Source organism: Lactuca saligna, chromosome 7, assembly GCF_052625555.1.
Source record: "Lactuca saligna cultivar CGN05327 chromosome 7, ASM5262555v1, whole genome shotgun sequence".
Lineage (NCBI taxonomy): Eukaryota > Viridiplantae > Streptophyta > Magnoliopsida > Asterales > Asteraceae > Lactuca > Lactuca saligna.
Window position 1 is genome coordinate 77,300,257 of NC_136423.1, and position 20,058 is coordinate 77,320,314.

Here is a 20,058-nt window from a genome sequence, read left to right on the forward strand (position 1 = left end):
CCAAGTTTCTGTCCAATTGAGACTTGGGTGATGAGAATCATTCCTCACTTGGTAATTATGACACTGCCACAAGCGATATAACTAAGAATGAAATCCTTTTTCAACATTGCAAGGATATGTAAAATAAGACAAAATCAAAATGTACTTTATTTATAAAAGTTTTGGAAAAACTTGTCCTTACAACGCAAATACAAATGAAAACTATGTTTCTAAATATTCCTAAGCAATCTATGATAACTCCTACATAGCAGCTCAAAATCCCAATCATCAAACCATGTGATTAAAATCCATCTCTTCATGACCAGACTCAGCTTACTCTTCTTTTAAGCTTCCTCCTTTTCTTTGATCCTATAAAACATCAAAATGAAATCTTATCACATCATGTATTTAGAATCTATAAATACGAACTTAATAGAGTTAGATAGTGGATTTACCTGACGTAGAGTCATATAGTTTGACTTTACTATCCTTGCGATCTTTCAGGTAGATACGGCAGCTCCGCATCCAATGCCCCTTCTCTTGGCAATAGAAAAATATGGAATCTTTGTGAATGACACATGGGACTATCTCAGAATTTTCCTTTCTCTTATGATCAACCTTTTTGACCATGGCTAATTTCTCTCCCTTAGGAGGAGAAACCATTTCTGGACTATCACCTTTTCCATCACCAATGTCCATGGATATTTTGGATGTAGATCATCCAATCAAATTTGCTTGACCATTGCGCCAAAGCATGGCTTCTTCAGCATCAATTAGCAAATATGACAGATCAATAAGGGTCACGTCGTTGTCAGTCACATAGTGATCTTTAACAAATTGACTATATGACTCGGGGAGTAACTAAAGAACCAAGTCAACAACCAGCTTCCTTAGGAAAATCACACCCAACATCCCTAGTCTATCAATATGTGACTTCATCTTCAAGATGTGTGCACACACAGACCTTCCATCTTGGTGTTTGCTTGCCAATAGGGCTTGAGTGACCTTGAAACTTTCAAGTCCACGAAAATGTGGGATAGGGAGAATCACTGGAAGAGGTGGAGGAAGTGAATAATGATTTTCGGTTCCACCAATGCATGAAGAAGGGATTGATCTTTCACCTTGATCTACTAGTAGAAGATCATTTTTAAAAGGAAAGCCTTTTCCAAAGGATTGAGGAAGACCATAGTTGTCAGAATTAAACATCTACAAAAGGGAGAAATTGAAGTTAGTTTATTTCATCCTTGATAAATCACCCAAATGAAATATCAAGGCTAGGACCCAACACAATAATTCACAATTTGGAAAAGGGATGCCGTAATCCAATTGTAAATCATATAAAGGTAGGTAAATGATGATTTATCAATTTAACCATGAAAATGAAAATTTAACGAATTAGGTTTTAGATGAAACTCCTACACCTTTTGAGATTCATTGAAATTTTCAATGACATGTTTAATCTCGATTATGGCCTTCAAGTATGTGAATGGGATACCGAGGATCACAAACAAGGTGTGAATAACCATGCAAATTAGCTTGGTACTCTCGATGTTATTTATTATGTAATCAATATGTTGGGTAACCACACATGCTCCATCAATCAACGATAATTTACGAGCTACCCATTGTCATCCTTCATTAGTTCTGGATTAGTGTGTCGGTTAACAACACACGCTCCACTCAAGTAACTAAGATTGAGAATTTATAAAAGTGTTTAGTTAATTTATAATTCATTATACTTTTAATGAAGATTTAATGTTATATCCTACCCATTCGGCTAACGACCCTCCGCTAGTCAATAGTGTGGTGGGTAAGAGTGGATACCCAATGACGATCATTTTACAGGCCGCTTCCTTAAACACACCTTATATACCAACTTCATGAATGGGACCTACTAACGGTAAGACTGACCTTTTCTTATATATATACATATATATATATATATATATATATATATATATATATATATATATATATACATATATATATGTATATAAAATTAAACATTTAATCTTATATAATATAAGGGTGTATTTTAAACTTTTAAAATATTAAGCGGTTTAATCGTTTAATAAATTAAACTTTTAATTCAATTAAATTTAAACCATATTATGGATATATTAATTCTCTTTTAATTAAACACTTAACCAATTTTATTAATAAAAACCATAAGGGTGCACTTTTAAAGTATTCAAAATATGAGGGTTTAACTATTTAAATTTCTAAAATCAAAACTTTTAATTTCAATTTTAAATTATAAAACCAAATTTGTGCAATTTGAAACTATTTAGAATTACTAGGTTAAATCTATGAATTAAAATAATCTTATATTATCCAGATTTAACAAAATCTTTAATTTTGATAAGGATATGATGATGCTAATCAGAAAAATCAATTTTAAGTAATAAAGACGAATTATGGTAGTAATCCAAATCAAAATCAGATCAAAAAATCGAAAATCACGAAACTGACGAGTCAACAGGTTGAGTTTAGCTCTGGACAACAAAAAAATTTGATTTCCTGTTCTTTTGGCAGTTCACTCTTGCATCAATTCAATTAAAAACATCCTAGGCTCTAATACCATTGATGGGTTATGAGCATTACAGCTTTCCTATGTACGCATGCAACCCTAATTGCTTTGGATCTAAGTTTTTCTCTATTGAACACACAAATATGAACACCAAAGCAATAACCCTATGGACTAGCATACAATTTTCAAAATTATGTATAAAACTAGGGTTGGATTATCACCTCACTTGTTATGCAGTAATAGCAAGAACCACCTTGACTCTTGTAACATCCCAAAAAAAACGACCCAATTTTTTTTTGTTGAATAATTACTAAAACATCATAATAACATCATAAGGTAAACTCGTACGACAATATCTCACAAACAAAAGTAAAGTGTTATGAGTAAACTGAATCAAGAATATATATCAATCACATCTATGAGAATCAAAACAACTCCCAGGACAACTGAAGCTGTGGTGTGTGTGCGATGCCATCAACCCGAGCTCTTCCTTTTGCTTGCGGAAGTACCTGAAACCAAAACTGAAACTGTAAGCACGAAGCTTAGTGAGCTCCCCCAAACTACCACATACCATATAATACATATAATCACATACTGGGCCTTGCCCACTACATCGGACCGAAGTCCGGAAACTGCATCGGACCAAAGTCCGGAACTAACCAGGGCCTTGCCCTCTGCATCGGATCGGGATCCGGGACTAATGAGGCCTTCCCTCCTGCATCGGACCAAAGTCCAGAACTACTGCATCGGACCGAAGTCCGGAACTGACTGCATCGGACAGAAGTCCGGAACATACTGAACATAGCATCACATAAACATATCAACTAACATGAGTACATAGATAGCATACTACATCGGGACGTAACCCGGAACACATAACACAAAATACTGTCTGAGCCACGAAGGCATCAAACATACTAGAATCTGCATCGAACCGAAGTTCGGATACTACTGCTAGCTAAACGGGCCGACATTGTGGCCTTAGACCCGTTCCTACTGAAAGGAAACTCACCTCGTGATCTGGCTGCTGAGTGTGTGGCTCCGGGAACTATCTGCTGCTGCTCCGGTATCTCCCCGGCTACAAATCCACAATTACACTCAATCAAATTACTAATAACTGTATTGGGGTAAATGACTCCTTTACCCCTGGCTAAAGTCAACTCTCCTGGTCAAAGTTAATCTTTATAGTTGACCTGACTCGTAGAGTTGGGCCGCCAACTCGCCGAGTCCCTACTCTCATTTCTCAACCCTACTCGCTGTTACTCGTCGAGTATGGCATCAACTCGACGAGTTCCCTTTCGAATCTAAAACTTCAGGCAATCAGCATCAGACTCGCCGAGCCGTATGAACAACTCGACGAGTTGTTCTTCGAGCTAAGAAGATTGCCTTGGACTCGCTGAGTTGTATGAGCAACTCGCCGAGTCCCTCCATTACTGAGTCTAACCATAACTCGCTGAGTCCACTCCATCACTCACTATTCCCACTCGGCATCACTTAAAAAGGGAAAAATCGGGGACTCGCGGCTTGACTCGCCGAGTCGTTCTTCCGACTCGCCGAGTCGCTTGCATGCAGCAACTCAAAACTTGATTCTGCTTGAATCCAATGCATAAAACTTATAGATCTGGACTCCCTTAACTCGATTAGCACGTAAAGATTCTATCTTTACATGCCCATATGCATTCATGAAGATAAAATGGCTCAAAAAGCATAATAAAGGCTAGATCTAGGGTTTCCATGCAAAGTATCTTCATAAAGGCAATAGATCTGGGCTCTGAAACTTCTAAATGAATAGATCTAAGGATATCTCGACTTATTAGGGCATCCATACAATCATAAGGCTTGGGAAAAGCATCAACTAGATCTAGAAGAGTCCTAATGGAGGTTTAAAGCATAAAACAAGAGGAAATCCGAAGAATACCTCAAAGAACTCTGATTTTCCCTTGGATCTTTGTACTACTCCTCTTCTCCTTGCTCCTTTCTTCTTCTCCTTCTTCAAGCCTTCACAAATCAACACAAGAACACTTAGTTCACTCAAGGATGGATTAGGGTTTTCTCACAGCGTTCTGAGGGTAAAGGAGGCGAGAATGGGGGCTATAAGGTGGATTAAATAGTAGCAACCCGGAGATTTAGGGTTTCAACCTGGCAGGCCGACTCGCCGAGTCCCGAATATGGACTCGCCGAGTCGCCGATCTATACGTTGATCAACAACACGACCCAACTCGACGAGTCGGTACATAGACTCGCCGAGTTCCTCTATGAACTTCAAAAAGAAATACTAAAAACCACATACCAGAGACGGGTCGTTACAACTCTCCCCCACTTGACTCAGACTTTGTCCTTGAAGTCTGCTGCTGCATCTGCAAATAACCCGGGATAATGTTATCTCATCTCATCTTCAGCCTCCCACGTCCACTCAGACCCCTTCCGGTGCTCCCACTGCACCTTCACTAGCTGAATTACCTTGTTCCTCAAGGTCTTTACTTTCCGATCCAGAATCGCAACCGGCCTCTCAATATAATTCAAGCTGCTATCCACCTGGATATCCTCTAAAGGAACAAATGCTGACTCGTCCACCAAACACTTCCTTAACTGAGACACATGGATAGTGTCATGGATCTAGCTAAGCTCTGCTGGAAGATCTAACCGATACGCAAACCGACCCACCCGGGCCAAAACCCTGAAAGGACCAATAAACCTGGGACCCAACTTGCCCCTCTTCCGGAACCTGATAACACCCTTCCACGGTGAGACCTTCAGAAGAACCATGTCACCCAGCCAAAACTCCAAGTCTGAATGCCTCCTATCGGCATAAGTCTTCTGCTGACTATGCGCAGTCTGCAGTCTACTACGGACCTGCTGGATTAACTCGGTCGTCTTGAGCACCACCTCTGTGCTCCCAATGACTCGCTGACCCACCTCGCCCCAACAAATCGGGGTCTTGCACTTCCTACCATAAAGCATCTCAAAGGGAGGTCGATCAATGCCCTAAGCATGTCCTCGAGAGTCTGAATCATCCTCTCACTCTGCCCGTCCGTCTGAGGGTGGAAAGCGGTGCTGAAGTGGAGACGAGTACCCATCTCGTCATGGAACCGCTTCCAGAATCTGGAGGTAAAACGGACATCTCGATCTGACACCACCGATACCGGCACTCCATGGCGTGCCACAATCTCACGCACATAGATATCAGCTAACTTTTCTGCTGATATACTCTCCTGGATCGGGATAAAATGGGCACTCTTCGTCAACCGATCCACTACTACCCATATCGAAACTACTCCTCGTGCGGTCCTGGGAAGCTTGGTGATAAAATCCATAGTGATGTCCTCCCATTTCCATACGGGAATGTCTAACGGCTGCATCTTGCCGTGAGGCCTCTGATGTTCTGCCTTGACCTTCCTGCAGGTCAGACACCTCTCCACATACCAAGCAACATCCCGCTTCATGCAGAGCCACCAATAATCGGGTCGAAGATCTCTACACATCTTCGTTGCCCCTGGATGGATAGAAAATCGAGACTTATGAGCCTCATCCATCAACACCTTCCGTACTCCGCCTCCGTACGGTACCCACACTCTCCCATGAAGGGTCAACAACCCCCGACTATCATAATCGAACGCAGCTGCTCAGCCTACAATCCTCTCACATTTCTGCTTCTCTTCCTTGAGGCCCTCAACCTGAGCCTCCCTGATCCGTTCCAACAACGGAGTAATCACTGTCATTCTCAAACACAAATCTATGATAGGGGCTGCTGTCACCTTCCGAGTAAAGGCATCGGCCACTACGTTGGCCTTCCCTGGATGATAAAGGATTTCACAATCCTAATCCTTCAGCACATCCAACCATCTCCTCTGCCTCATGTTAAGACTCGGTTGATCCATAAGGTATCTCAAGCTCTTGTGATCCGTGTAGATGGTACAACGGACCCCATAAAGATAATGTCTCCAAATCTTGAGGGCAAACACCACTGCCCCCAGCTCCAAGTCGTGCGTAGGATTGTTAGCCTCGTGAGGCTTCAACTGTCTCGAGGCGTAAGCTATCACATGCTCCCGCTGCATCAACACTGCTCCCATACTTGTGATTGAGGCATCACAGTAGACTACAAAATCCTCTATCCCCTCGGGCAGGGAAAGAATCGGAGCCTCACATTACCTTTGCCTGAGGGTCTCGAATGCCGTCTGCTACTCAGGCCCCTAACGAAACACCACCGACTTCCTAGTCAGTCGGGTGAGCGGTACTGCAATCTTGGAGAAATCCTAAATGAACCTCCGGTAATACCCTACCAACCCCAGGAAACTCCGAATCTCGGATGGAGACCTCGGGACTTCCCACTACATCACGACCTCTATCTTGGCCGGATCTACCAATATACCCTTCTGGTTGATGAGGTGACCAAGGAACTGCACCTCACACAACCAAAACTCGCACTTGGAGAATTTCGCGAAAAACCTCTCCCTTCTCAACACTTCTAGCACCTCCCTCAGGTGCTCCTCATGCTGCTCCTGAGTCTTGGAGTACACCAAGATATCATCTATGAATACTATCATAGACCGATCCAGCATCGGTCTGCATACGCGATTCATGAGGTCCATGAATGCGGCTGGAGCATTAGTGAGCCCAAAAGGCATCACTACAAACTCATAATGACCATATCGGGTCCTGAAAGCAGTCTTCTGCACATCTTCGCCTCTAACTCGCATCTGGTGATATCCGGAATGTAAATCGATCTTGGAGAACCAAGACGCTCCCTGAAGCTGATCAAACAAATCATCTATCCTCGGGAGGGGGTAACGGTTCTTCACCATTACCTTATTTAGCTCCAGGTAGTCGATGCACATACGGTGCGACCCATCCTTCTTCTTCAAAAATAAGATCGGCACCCCCCAGGGTGAACTACTCGGCTGTATAAAACCCTGATGAGATTTAAACTAGCCTGTAATCTATAAAGATCGATTAGATCTTGAAAAAGTATGTAAATATAAAACTGTATGAACGCAATAATAAGAACAAGTCAAGATGGAATCAAACGTGTCGAATGATTAAACAAAATCCTCAGAAGAGCTCGATTTAGAACATCAACTGTAGAGGATTGGTAGGTTACAAGAACGATTAAAGAAACCTATTATGCTCTAGATGAATCGCTAATTTCTTAATCTCTCAAATCGTTAACCTAATATGCATGCAAGCGTAAACTTATATACAAACATAAAAGGTTCTTGGTTGGACAGGCCCAAACCGGAATACAAAGTGACTAATACTATCGAGCCCAAAAGACGCAATCTTTAAAATAATCTTCGGCCCAACAATCTCCCCCTTTGCGTCAATTTGGAGCGAGACCTTCACTCTCTTTTCACAGCAGAGGGCTTCTTTACCGTCTCAAAAATCTTCGGTATTATAGCCAGAATGTGATGCCTGAAGGTGATATACCAACGAAGCATGTCAGTGAAGTTCTTCTTGTCTGCTGTTGAGTTCTGTTTGCATCGGTGAATGATGTTAATAATATGCTCCAGACAATCTGTAGAAAACATATGTTTGTCTACCAAAGCAAACAGAAACTTATGCTTGTCGCCTCTGGTGAACATAACCGTCAGATTGGAAGAATCAATTTTCCCTATCTTCATTTTATGAACATCTCCTGTCTTGGAAGTGGGCTTAACGGTTGGTTTCTTGTTCATAACTTTTGCTATTTCCTGATCCATAGTGGCGAGCTCATGGACGTAGGAAGCCAACATTCTTTTAAGATGTTTAAGAATCAGTTCATACTCTCTTTGGTTGGAGAGAAGAATGTTGTATAGCAGAATCCAATCATGTGGATTCAGACTGGGAAGATCTGCCAGAGAAATAAGATGTTCTGTGTTGGCCGTTCCTCTGTTGATTTTGAGATTAACGTTCACAAATTTCCCAGCCTGTGTCGGTTTTAGTACCTTGACTTTAATGATTTTGTGAGCGCTCCATGTCAAGTACTGCGGTTGACCATACTTCAGATAGAAATCTATTAGCTCTCTGTCAACCTTCAGGTTTGGATGAGGGACATCGGCAGTGACATCAAAGCAATGAAATGTGAAAGCTTTGCGCGTGATTGGCATGTCGAACTGCGAGTCTTTTGTATTTTCACACTCGAAGGATGCAATCGGTTCCAACCAATATATGGAAGGAAACTCAATCGCTTGAGTGATGAATGTGTCTCTGTCCCAATCTGGGAACATAGTCTTCTTGGCTTGAATGGCCTCCTCATCCTCCCTGATCTTTCTTTCCCTGGCCTCGGCCTCTCGAGCTATCTTTAGAGTTTCATCAAGCTCTTTGTCCCTTGTCTTGCGTTGAAGAGCTTCAGTGATAGTTTCATCTGAATCTGATTCGCTCTCAACAAGGACTTGTTTCCCAGAACCCGAAGCTACATTAACCTTCGGTTCTGTCTTGGACACACCTTCCTCTCCCCCTTGTCGCGGAAGAACAAGCTTCTCCGGGACACGCTTCATTTCACTCAGGATGTTAATAGTAGGAAGGAGTTTCGCCTGGAGATGCTGTCTGATAGTGAGGGTTAGGAAGGGATCATGAGTGTCAAGAACATTTGTTAACATATTCTTGACATCACCAGCGCAACTTTGAAGAACTGCCCGCTGAGTCTTTAGCAAAGAAATTTCTTGTTGTGCCTGGGCCAGTTGGATCTTTTGTAAGTCGATGATTGCCTGGTGCTTGACAAGATCTTCCTTCAGGGTGCTCTCGGCTGCCAGAGAAGAAAAACGTTAATCCAAAGTTTTGAGAAATGAGGAGGATTCAGTTTTGAGGTCAGCGCGCAGAGCCTCAAATTTGGTGGTTTCACCCTGAAGGGTAGCCGAGAAAGAGTCTACGGACGCTTGAAGCTTGGCTGCACTAGAGTCAGCATGAGCTTTTAGAGAATCAAGAAAGATCTGAGTTGTGTGAACAACCTCAGAAACTTCCTTGGTGGCTTTTGAGCATAAAGCAGCTGAGTTATCTATGGCGTCAGTTGAACGATCCAAGGCGTCAGTGTACGTCTTGATCGCAGACTCAATGAAGGCTTTGAGCACAACACCCCCGTAGGCTTTATTATCAGCCAACAGACTGTCAAGTTTGGCATGAATTTCCTAAATCTGCTGACTAGAAACAAGGGTATCGGCATCTATGTCTGTAGGAATCCGGTAGGGGCTATAATAGATAGAGTCGAACTCTTCATCATCGCCCCCCAAGGTAGCACCGGAGTTTGAGGATGGAGAAGGAGATGGGGGAAGGTTGATGGCCGGGGTTTCAACCACAGTAGCAGCCCCTGTATCAGATACATTGACCGTTACTGGTGGTTGGGAAGATTCGGTGATAATAGGCGTGGAGATAGAGGATGAAGGATGAGGAACAGAGAGGGGAATGGTAGGTTCTGTTGTTGTTGGAGGGATGGTTATAGGAACAGAAAGTGTGACCTTCTGTGTGGGTGATTGGGGTGGGGTTGGAATTTTTGGAGAAGTAGGAGGAGTGGGTGATTTGGTAAGTTGAGGAGATGCTGGTGGAGAGGGTAGATGAGTGCCCGCTGGAGAAGATGGTTGTTGAGGAGACTGAACAGGTGTTGTTTCGGTTTGAGGAGCAGCAACCTCTGTGTCTGATGGAGCAGATTCAGAAGAAGGAGACCCTTTGGCTCTTTTAGCCATCTTCTTGACCTTTTTGGATTTGGATTGAGAAGGTGCCTCTGCCTCAGACTTGCGTTTGGAGGATCTTCTCTTTCTCTCCTTCTTCGGTTCAGGTTCTTTCTTTTATGCTTTCTCCTTTTTGCTTGCCCTCTTGCCACGGTTGGCAGGTTGATCGAGGGCATCAAGAGCAGCACGTTGTTCCTCGGATAGAACCCTAGGAGGCAAGGGTGTTCTGGTGCTGTAGTCAGCCATGATTTTGCTGTGTGGCGTGACGCACCTATACATGGACTCAGGGATCAATCCATAGTGAAGAAACTTACTTGGATCGGAGACTATGATCTTCTTGGTGTGGTAAGATGCAATTGAAGCCGTAAGAGCATCCTTCATTACCGGGATGTCAAGGGAATCCATGGCCCTTCTGGTGATAAGCATCCAAAACCTGCCGCATGAGATCTCGGAGTACCTGGCAGTTGTGTTGAGACTCTGAACGACTTGAGCCCAGATTATGGAGCCATAATCTAGATTGATGCTGTTGTAAAGACCATACATGATGGTCAGAAACCCTTTGCTTGTGGTGTCAGAACCACCACATCTCTCCGCTAAACCCTTAATAAAAGGGTAAGCAATCCGTTCCACTGAGATGGAAGACAGGATTTCTTGACTTTGGCAATGGTGGTAAGAACATCCGTATACCCCATTTCATACATCATCGAAAAAAGTTGCGCAGTGGTGATGAAATCCGGTGAGATGACGGAGGAGTCGACGGCAAGCCCTAAAAGGGAGCAAAACCGTGTTTTGGACACCGAGGTTTTCTTGTCGTGAATGGTGAAGAAGATGCGGTCCTTATGTTTGTCGTAGTTGGCCGTTGTGTAGACTTGGGAGAGCAGGGACATGGGTACGGCCTCCACTTGCGTGAGTGCCAACACCAATGGGGAATATTTGAGGCATTCCACCACGTGTAGCATGTAGGAGTCATATAAGAATGGCGTCATCTCTATAATAAAATTTTGATTAGATTTGATTGAGAGCAGAGAAGAGGAGGCAGTTTGATCTTGTGCTGAAGAAGAAGTCGCCATTGTTGAGTTGTGGAAGAAGATGAACAGTTAAAACTTTTTCAGAGAGAGAATTCGTGAGAGGTAAATGCCAAATAACACGATCCCCCCTTATTTATACCGTTCACAGGAGAGAGAAAATCATGATGATGAAGAAACCAAAACGTCGTCTGAAAAAGCGCGATTGTAAGTTATGGTGTATCCTAGGAATACGTCAGCACACGTGGGTGTGAAAGGAATCAATTGCATGCGCCCAAATCATTTTTTTGTACCGTTTGAAATTATTGTGCCCTTGTTTGGTTACAGCTGAAACTTAAAACCACATACCAAACAGCAATCAGAATGTTGGAAAAAAATTAATTTTCGTGCATAAGAGTGTGAAAGATAAAGAAATAAATCAAAGGTGTTTGGGATGTGAGTGTTGTCTATTAAGAAGACAGAAAGCGGAAGATTCCGGGCAAGAATCGCTTCCTTCAAGGCCAAGAGTGACCTGGAGTGCTTGTGTGGTTTCCCGAGAAATACGATCAGTTGTCTTTTAACAAACAATGAAAGGCATCTTTTGATAATGGGCTGAAGGGTGACTGAACTCAAACCGAACATCAAGTCTTAACATAAAACTGAGTGTTGGTAGAGATACCTGTGAGATCGATGAGATCTGTTGAACAGGTAGGAGGGAAGTATTTCGTGACGTGAATGGTATAGACAGAAATCTCAAAGAAAAAATAAACTGGACCTCTTTGAGAAGAAATGTCTTAGGTGGAGACAATTTCATAAAAGATCACGCAAAAGGAAAATGAGATTTCCAAGTAATAGCTTGAGTTTATCACTCACCGTCAATTCATTTCAGGTATTGGATTTTGGGTTTCACTTAGACCGTGGTAAACGAATCCAAGATCATAAACACAGATGTTGTGCAACCATAAGCCTCAGTGGTAAAGACCGAAAGCATCAAGGGTTACTTTGGGGAATCGAATGTAAATGAAGAAGATGAGGAGATGGGTAAGAGACCGAACGTACCTTCTGCTATAGAATAAGGACAAAGCAGAGCAACTCATGTTTCAGATGAGTAGAGTAAGGTAGCTCTAGACCGAGTGTGAGAAAGTAGCCTGATTGGGAAGAAACGATAGGTATTGATCGAATCATTAAGGCATGCTCGAGGTCATAGAGGCTTGCGACAACATACAGCAGCATGCTTCTAGGGATGTCTAACTAGTCTGATAAAGATAAAACATACCTGGGTAAACACTACAGAAGGAGATGCTTGTATGCACCTGTGCAAAACGTACACCGACCAGAAAGAAAAAGTGTTTTTGTAATTTTGGAATTTTCGATCGATCTGTGTATTTCGGTGACAATTTCAGAATTGAGAAGAACTTAGTGGTCTGTCTCGTTCGGTTCAGTAAATCCTTAGAGCAGAGAGAGACCGAGCGTGCTGTTTGCGTGGGTGCCTTTAAATTACTAGGACAGAGAGGGACCGAGCAGTCTGGTTGCTTCGGTTCCTTTATTTTACCAGAGCAGAGAGAGACCGAGCGGTCTGGTTGCTTTGGTTCCTTTATTTCACTAGGGCAGAGAGAGACCGAGCGGTCTGGTTGTTTCGGTTCCGTTAAAGCGCCAGAGCAGAGAGCAACAGAGCAGTCTGGTTGTTTCGGTTCCGTTATTTCACCAGAGCAGAGAGAGACCGAGCGGTCTGGTTGTTTCGGTTCCGTTAAAGCGCCAGAGCAGAGAGCAACAGAGCGGTCTGTCTCGTTCGGTTCTTGATTCTTAAATAGAGATTTGAGGATTTGGGACCGACTCTACAACCATCATACCCAAGCCTTGTAGAATTTTATTGAAGGTCGTTTCAGGAAGAGCTTTGGTGAAGACATCGGCCAATTGATCAGTGGTTCTAACAAAGTGTATTTCGACGTTTCCATCTTCCACGTGATCTTTGATGAAGTGATACCTCAGTGCTATGTGTTTGGTTTTAGAGTGTTGCACTGGGTTATGACAGATCCTAATTGCACTTTCAGAGTCACAATATAGTGGGATCTTCTTCATATTGAGTCCATAGTCTCGAAGTTGACTCTGGATCCAAATCACTTGTGATGTGCAGGATGCAACGGTAATGTATTCCGCTTCAGCAGTAGATAGTGACACGTAGGTTTTCTTCTTGGACTGCCAGCTAACTAACTTCCCATCGAGGAATTGGCAGCCACCAGTTGTGTTTTTTCGATTGAGTCCACATCCTCCAACGTCAGCATCATAATAGGCTTGAACAAAGAAGCCTGAGTTGGATGGATACCATAGACCTAAGGAAGTGGTTTGCTTGAGATAGCGTAAGATGTTCTTCACTGCAAGCATGTGAGGTTCGCGTGGGTTTGCCTGATATCGAGCACAATAACACACAGAAAACATGATATCAGGTCTGCTAGCAGTTAGATACATCAGAGAGCCAATCATTTGACGATAGAGCGTGATATCGACAGCCGGTTTGTCTAGAGATGGGGTAAGCTTGGTGCCGAATGCCATTGGCACTTTGACTTTTGAGTCTCCCATCATGTCAAACTTTGCTAGGAGAGTCTTCGTGTAAGCTTCCTGATTAATAAAGATGCCTTCGGGTCCTTGTCTTATGTTTAAGCCAAGGAAAAAGTTAATAGGACCCATTGAGCTCATTTCAAACTTAGTCTCCATCAGCTTTCTGAATTCAGTTGTTAAGCTGGGATTCGTGGAGCCAAAGATGATGTCATCGACATAAATTTGAACTATCATAAGGTGGTTACCTTCCTTTTTGTGAAAGAAGGTTGGGTCAACCGAACCTTGTTTAAATTTAGACATCTTTAAAAATTTTGTAAGCGTTTCATACCAGGCTCTCGGAGCTTGTTTGAGACCGTACACAGCTTTATCCAGAATATAGCAATGATTTGGATGCTTTTCATTCACGAACCCAGGAGGTTGATCCACATACACAGTTTCTTCGAGTTCTCCATTGAGAAATGCACACTTGACGTCCATTTGGAAAACCTCAAAGTTTTTGTGAGCAACATAAGCCAGAAATATTCTAACAGATTCTAGCCTAGCTACTGGAGCGAAAGTCTCTTCATAGTCTATCCCTTCCTCCTGACAGTATCCCTTTACCACCAGACGAGCCTTATTCCTGATAACATTACCTTCCTTGTCCATTTTGTTCCTAAAAACCCATTTGAGACCAACAACCGAAGCATCTGGAGGAGTTGGAATGAGGTGCCAGACTTTGTTCCTTTCAAATTTGTTCAGTTCATCCTGCATCACTTGAACCCAATCAGAGTGATCTAGGGCAGTGTTAACTGTCTTCGGTTCAACTTTTGATACGAATGAGTTAAACTTACAAAATTCAACCTTTGAAAATAAGGATGTCTGTTTTGCCTTCAGTTGTAATCGGGTCAGAACCTTTTCAGATACATCACCAACTACTTGAGAGATAGGATGATCTCTGGTCTATTTGATAAGAGGAGGATAATTCGGATCAAAGGTTGGGTCTAGTTCCTCATTAATCATTTCTTCTGGCTCAGATTGGCTATCGTAATCGAGCGTAATATTATCATGTTCCCCCTCAATTGTTGAGCTTTGAGAAACATGAGGTTCAGGTGTTTCTTGTGGTACTGAGCTTCCAGGCGTTGAAGCACCTTCGGTTGGAGAGGTATCTTCAGTTGGAGAAGCACTTTCGGTTGATGAAGGACCTTCGGTTGATGTTGTAGAATTTGGCTCCCCCTAGACTTGTGAGCTTGGCTCCCCCTCGACATGAGAATTTGGCTCCCCCTCGACATGAGAGCTTGGCTCCCCCTCAACTGAAGCGTTGTTGGATGGAGAGTCATTAGTGGTCGATTCTCCTTCATGCATTCTTCTTGCAGCATCTTCGACAATCTGCTTCATATTATCAACTTTGTTGTCTGCTGCACCTGCTTCGGAGAGTGAAGCTTTCTCCGGTTCATCAAAGAGCTCCAGAAATTTGTCGTATAAATTGGCAACCGAGACTGTGACCTGGCCAGTTAGAGGAAAGATTTCTCCAGTGGTGTCTTCTTTGGCTTGTAGCTTCTTTACATAACTATCGTCAAAGGTCACATAGTATGTCTCTTCAATCCTTCTCGAACGCTTGTTGAGGACCCTGTACGCCTTGGACGTGAGCGAGTAACCCAGAAAAATTCCCTCGTCGGCTTTGACATCAAATTTGTTGCGGTGTTCTTTAGAGTTAAAGATGAAACACCTTGAGCCGAACACATGGAAAAATTTCACATTGGGTTTTCTGTTGTTTAGTATCTCATATGGAGTGAGCGTGAATCGCTTGTTGAGATAGGACCTGTTCTGTGTAAAACAAGCAGCCGAAATAGCATCAGCCCAAAAATAAAGAGGTAAGGAAGCGAAACTTAGTATAGTTCGGGCAGCTTCACACAAAGATCGGTTTCGTCTTTCGACTATTCCGTTCTGTTGTGGTGTGTAGGGAGCTGAGAAATTGTGACTAATTCCCTTTTCTGCAAGAAACTCTTCAAACTCCCTGTTCTTGAATTCAAGACCATTGTCGCTCCTGATGTTGCGAACAACCTTCTGGAGCTGTACTTCAATTTGCTTGATAAACACTTTCAGCTTTTGAGTCGCTTTAGATTTAAGCTTTAGAAAGAATACCCATGTAAATCGTGAAAAGTCATCAATAATAACAATAATATACTTGCTACCACCGATGCTTTCGATAGATGAAGGACCACATAAATCGATATGAAGTAATTCGAGTGGTTCAACAACTTTTGTGTTGATTATAGATGGGTGACTTTGACGACTCTGCTTCCCCATTTCGCATGCAGCACACAAATGATCTCTGTCGAACTTGAGCAATGGAAGACCCCTAACATGACCTCCAGTGACAAGTCGGTTGATATCTTTAAAATTGAGATGAGAGAATCTTCGGTGCCACAACCAGCTTTCGTCGGATTGAGCTTTTGATAACAAGCATATGGCTGGGTTTCCTTTGATGGGTTTAAGGTTTAAGGGAAACATTTCACCCTTTCGCTCTGACTTGAGAATCACTTTCTTTGTCTTTTTCTCTATGATTTCAGAACCTTCATCATCGAATGAGACTTTGAGACCTGTACCTTCAACAAGCTGAGATACACTAATGAGGTTGTGTTGGAGTCCTTCCACATAAGCCACATTCCTTATAGTAAAGTCCCCATTTGTTATCATCCCGTATCCCTTTATGGTGCCGAAAGAATTATTTCCAAACTTGACGTTGCCACCATTTGCAAGAGATCTGTATTCCCTAAGCTCCTCTTTCCTCCCTGTCATGTGACGTGAGCAGCCACTATCGATGTCCCATTCTTCGTCGAACTGCTCGTCACTTATAACCTGCAAAAATTAGGCAGATTTAGGAACCCAAAGTTTCTTGGGTCCACGTGAGCTTTTCATGGGAACGGGAACAGTAAGAGAGATGTCAACTAGATATGTTCATTTTATAAGAGTTGTTTCATCTTTCCTTTTAATGGTAAAAACTTTTATTTTGTTAGGATTGGGTGTGCTCGGTTTGGACTCTGGTTTGGATTCATTGACCTTCTGCTTTCCCTTTTGTTCAGCTGACGAATGAGATTTTTGAGAAAAAGGGGAATTGGCTTTAGAGCAAGATGGAGATGAATCGGCAGAAGTAGAAGAGTTAGAAGAACGAGAAGAATTAGAATGAGAGAGTTTGTATTGAGAGGACTTCCTGGCTGGAGACTCTAGACGACCCTTTTGCTTTTGATCTTTGTGGGGACCGATCTTAGAGTCTTGTTTTCTTTTGACTTCAGAACCGATCCTTTGCGTTCGGTTTGAGCTGTCCTTGGAACCGAACCTTTGGTTTCAGTTGGAGTCTTTTTCAGAACCGAACCTTTGCCTTCGGTTGATATTTTCTTGTGAACCAAACCTTGGCTTTCGGTTGTTGTGATTTTCAGGCTTTCCTACAGGATTGTTTTCATACTTCAGATTCTTGTCTTGGTGTGAGAAGTATGCATTCTGGGAATGCCAGAATTGTTTCCTTTCTGAAAGGTTCTTCCTGTATATATGGTTCCTTTCTTTCTTCCTATTCCTCATCTGTTTAGGTTGATGATGAACATTCGCTTTCGTTTTCGGTGTCTCCTTGGCTGGTTCCTTTTGAACTGCAGGAGTTTTACTTTGAGCCGAGGGAGTAGAGGTAGCATCTTCTTTTGCCGAACGATCATCCTCCTGAGGAATATCTTTCGTACCACTGGTGCTTGGCTCATCGAAATTGTCCGGCTTATTCAAGGGTTCAGGTATGTATCTTCCTTTGCTCTTCCAGGAGGTTCTTTTAGATAAACCAATGGTTTAGTTTGCATTATCTATTGGAGCTTCCCAGAAGTAGTCAACGCAGCCATCAGCATTGTCTTCGTTAACAATAGCTGTGAGTTCAGCTGTTTGATGTTCGGTTACTCCTGTCACCTTGTATACTTGATTCGGAGTGGTCCTGACCTTTTGATACACAACTGCTTTCTCAACTAATATTGCGGACTTTTGATGGGACAATCGAGCGAACTCCACTGAATTTTCAGAAATAAGATTCTTGTGGATTTCAGGTTCGTTTTTAATAAATTCTGAGCAGTCAACCGTGTCCTCTACAGAAATTTCACTCATGTTTTCATCCTCGTTAAGCTCAGATGCATTTTCAACATCAATTTTGTTTTCTGAGCTTACGTTGGCGTTTAAAGAGTCAAATTTTTGCATGGTTTCGGTTCTCAGTTTAAGTCTGTCATTTTCATCCAAAAGGTTTTTAAGCATGTCCTAGTGGTCCTTGGATTTAATGAAGGACTCAATTTTGTCCAGTCCATACATGTAGGTCGGATTGACATCATCAGACGATATCACACTCTCACAATTGTAGGCTTCGGCATCGATTTCATCCTCCTTAAACTCTAGGAAGGGCAAAATCATGCGATGGATCTTATGGCCTATTTCACAATCCAAGTGAAGCTGAGTAATATTAGAATACAAACGTTTAGCAATTAAACAAAAAACATTCCTCTGTTTTAACAATTTTAAATTGTCTCTTTGCAAATAAATGTTTTCATCTTTAACTTTAACTAATTCCGACTCCTTTAACTCGATCCACATTCTCCGCTCCTCACTCTTCGATGCCACCCTGCTTAATTGATCAGTTAGGTTAGAATTGGTGACTCGAGTTTGAGTTAAGCTACTATCTAGATGAGAAATTCTTGTATTAACATTTTTTAGTTCTTTCTCATATGAGGATGGTGGTACTTTGGATGAAATAAAAACAGATTGTACCTTCTTTATCAGTTCATCGAGCTCATTGAACTGCTGGCTGAGTGGTTTGGCCGTAAAGCACATGTCCTCATGTACCTTCGGTCCATCGCTTCCTCCATCGGTGTTGTATCCCCTCATTTGGGATATGTCAGTCACCATGAAGCATCTTCCTCCACTGCTTTCCTCCTTAGCCACATAAGCCTTTCCATGGGTAGGCTTCCTCACTTCATCGTCTTCTGAGTCGGTAGACCAAACTTCCGTGCTACCGAACTCGTCATCATTAACCGAACCCTGCACAATGAGAGCATTAATAGAAGGGTTAGCGGTAGACTTCTTCTTTCTCAACTCGTCCAATCTTTTCTGTAACACGGCTTCCTCATCATTTCCATCATCCTTTTCAGCCATCTTCTTAAGGACACAGTCCTTAGCATAGTGGTTTTTCCCACCACAGTAGAAGCAGCTTACTCCGGAATCGCCATCCACCTACGGTTCCTTCTTGGGCTCCTCAGCCTTCGGTTCATTGTTCACTTTTTCAGAGCTGTAACTCCCCTACCAGTTTCATTTTTTGTTGTTGGGGAATCTCTTCTTTATGAACATCTTGGGATTGGACACCATCATGGCATAATCCTCAGATGTGAGGTCATATTCCTCCAAGTTAAGGTCTTCATCCTCCATCGCAGCTTTACTTTTAGATAGGAGGGCCAACGAACCGAGACTAGAAATGACGTTCTTTTCTTGCAGCACAATCTTCTCTTGGGACTTGAGAATACCCACCAGTTTCGCCAAAGAATATGATTTAAACTGCTCATGGGCTTTGACTGTAGAAACCACTGCTCTCCATTCAGACCTCAGACCATTCAAGAAAGTAACCTTCTGTTCGATAAGCTTCCTTTCAATATCGTGTTTGATCATCTTGATGAGAAGATGATTGAAGCGATCAAACGTCTGGGTCACGGTTTCTTCGGCCCCTTGCCTGAATTCTCCAAAATCAGATAAAAGCAAAGTTTGAATAGAATGTTCAAGATCCTCGTCTGTGGAATACAGTTCACGAAGTCTATCCCAAACTTCCTTTTCTGTCGTGCAGGAGTTGACCAACCTGAATGTGTCGGACTGAAGGGCGAATCTGATCAACCTTAACGCCTTAATATTGCACTGGAATTTGTCCTTTTCATCTTGTGCAATATCCTTCACGTCCTTTAGCAGATCATTATACTCCTTTTGTGTCTTAATGATTCTGGACGTTGCAGAATGAGAAAACGGTCCATTGATGATGGCTTCCCATATGAGATACCCATTATCCTCCGATCCAATCACGTAGTCTTCAAACTGATGCACCCATACTTCATAGTCATGGGTGTATAAGATTGGAAACTTTGTCGTCGAACCGATGCTGTTGGAAATATTAATAGGGTTTGATTGCGTCACGTCCATTATGATCGTAAAAACCTGTTCAAAGATCAGACTTGTAATAAAGCAGATTAGGGCAAAACAATAAATATCAAGATACGTCAATAAAGAGATGATGGCTCAATAAATATTGATAATTGCGGAAAAACCCTAATGGAAATCTTTTTCACAGAAAAGATGTGTATTGATTACATAGCCTCCC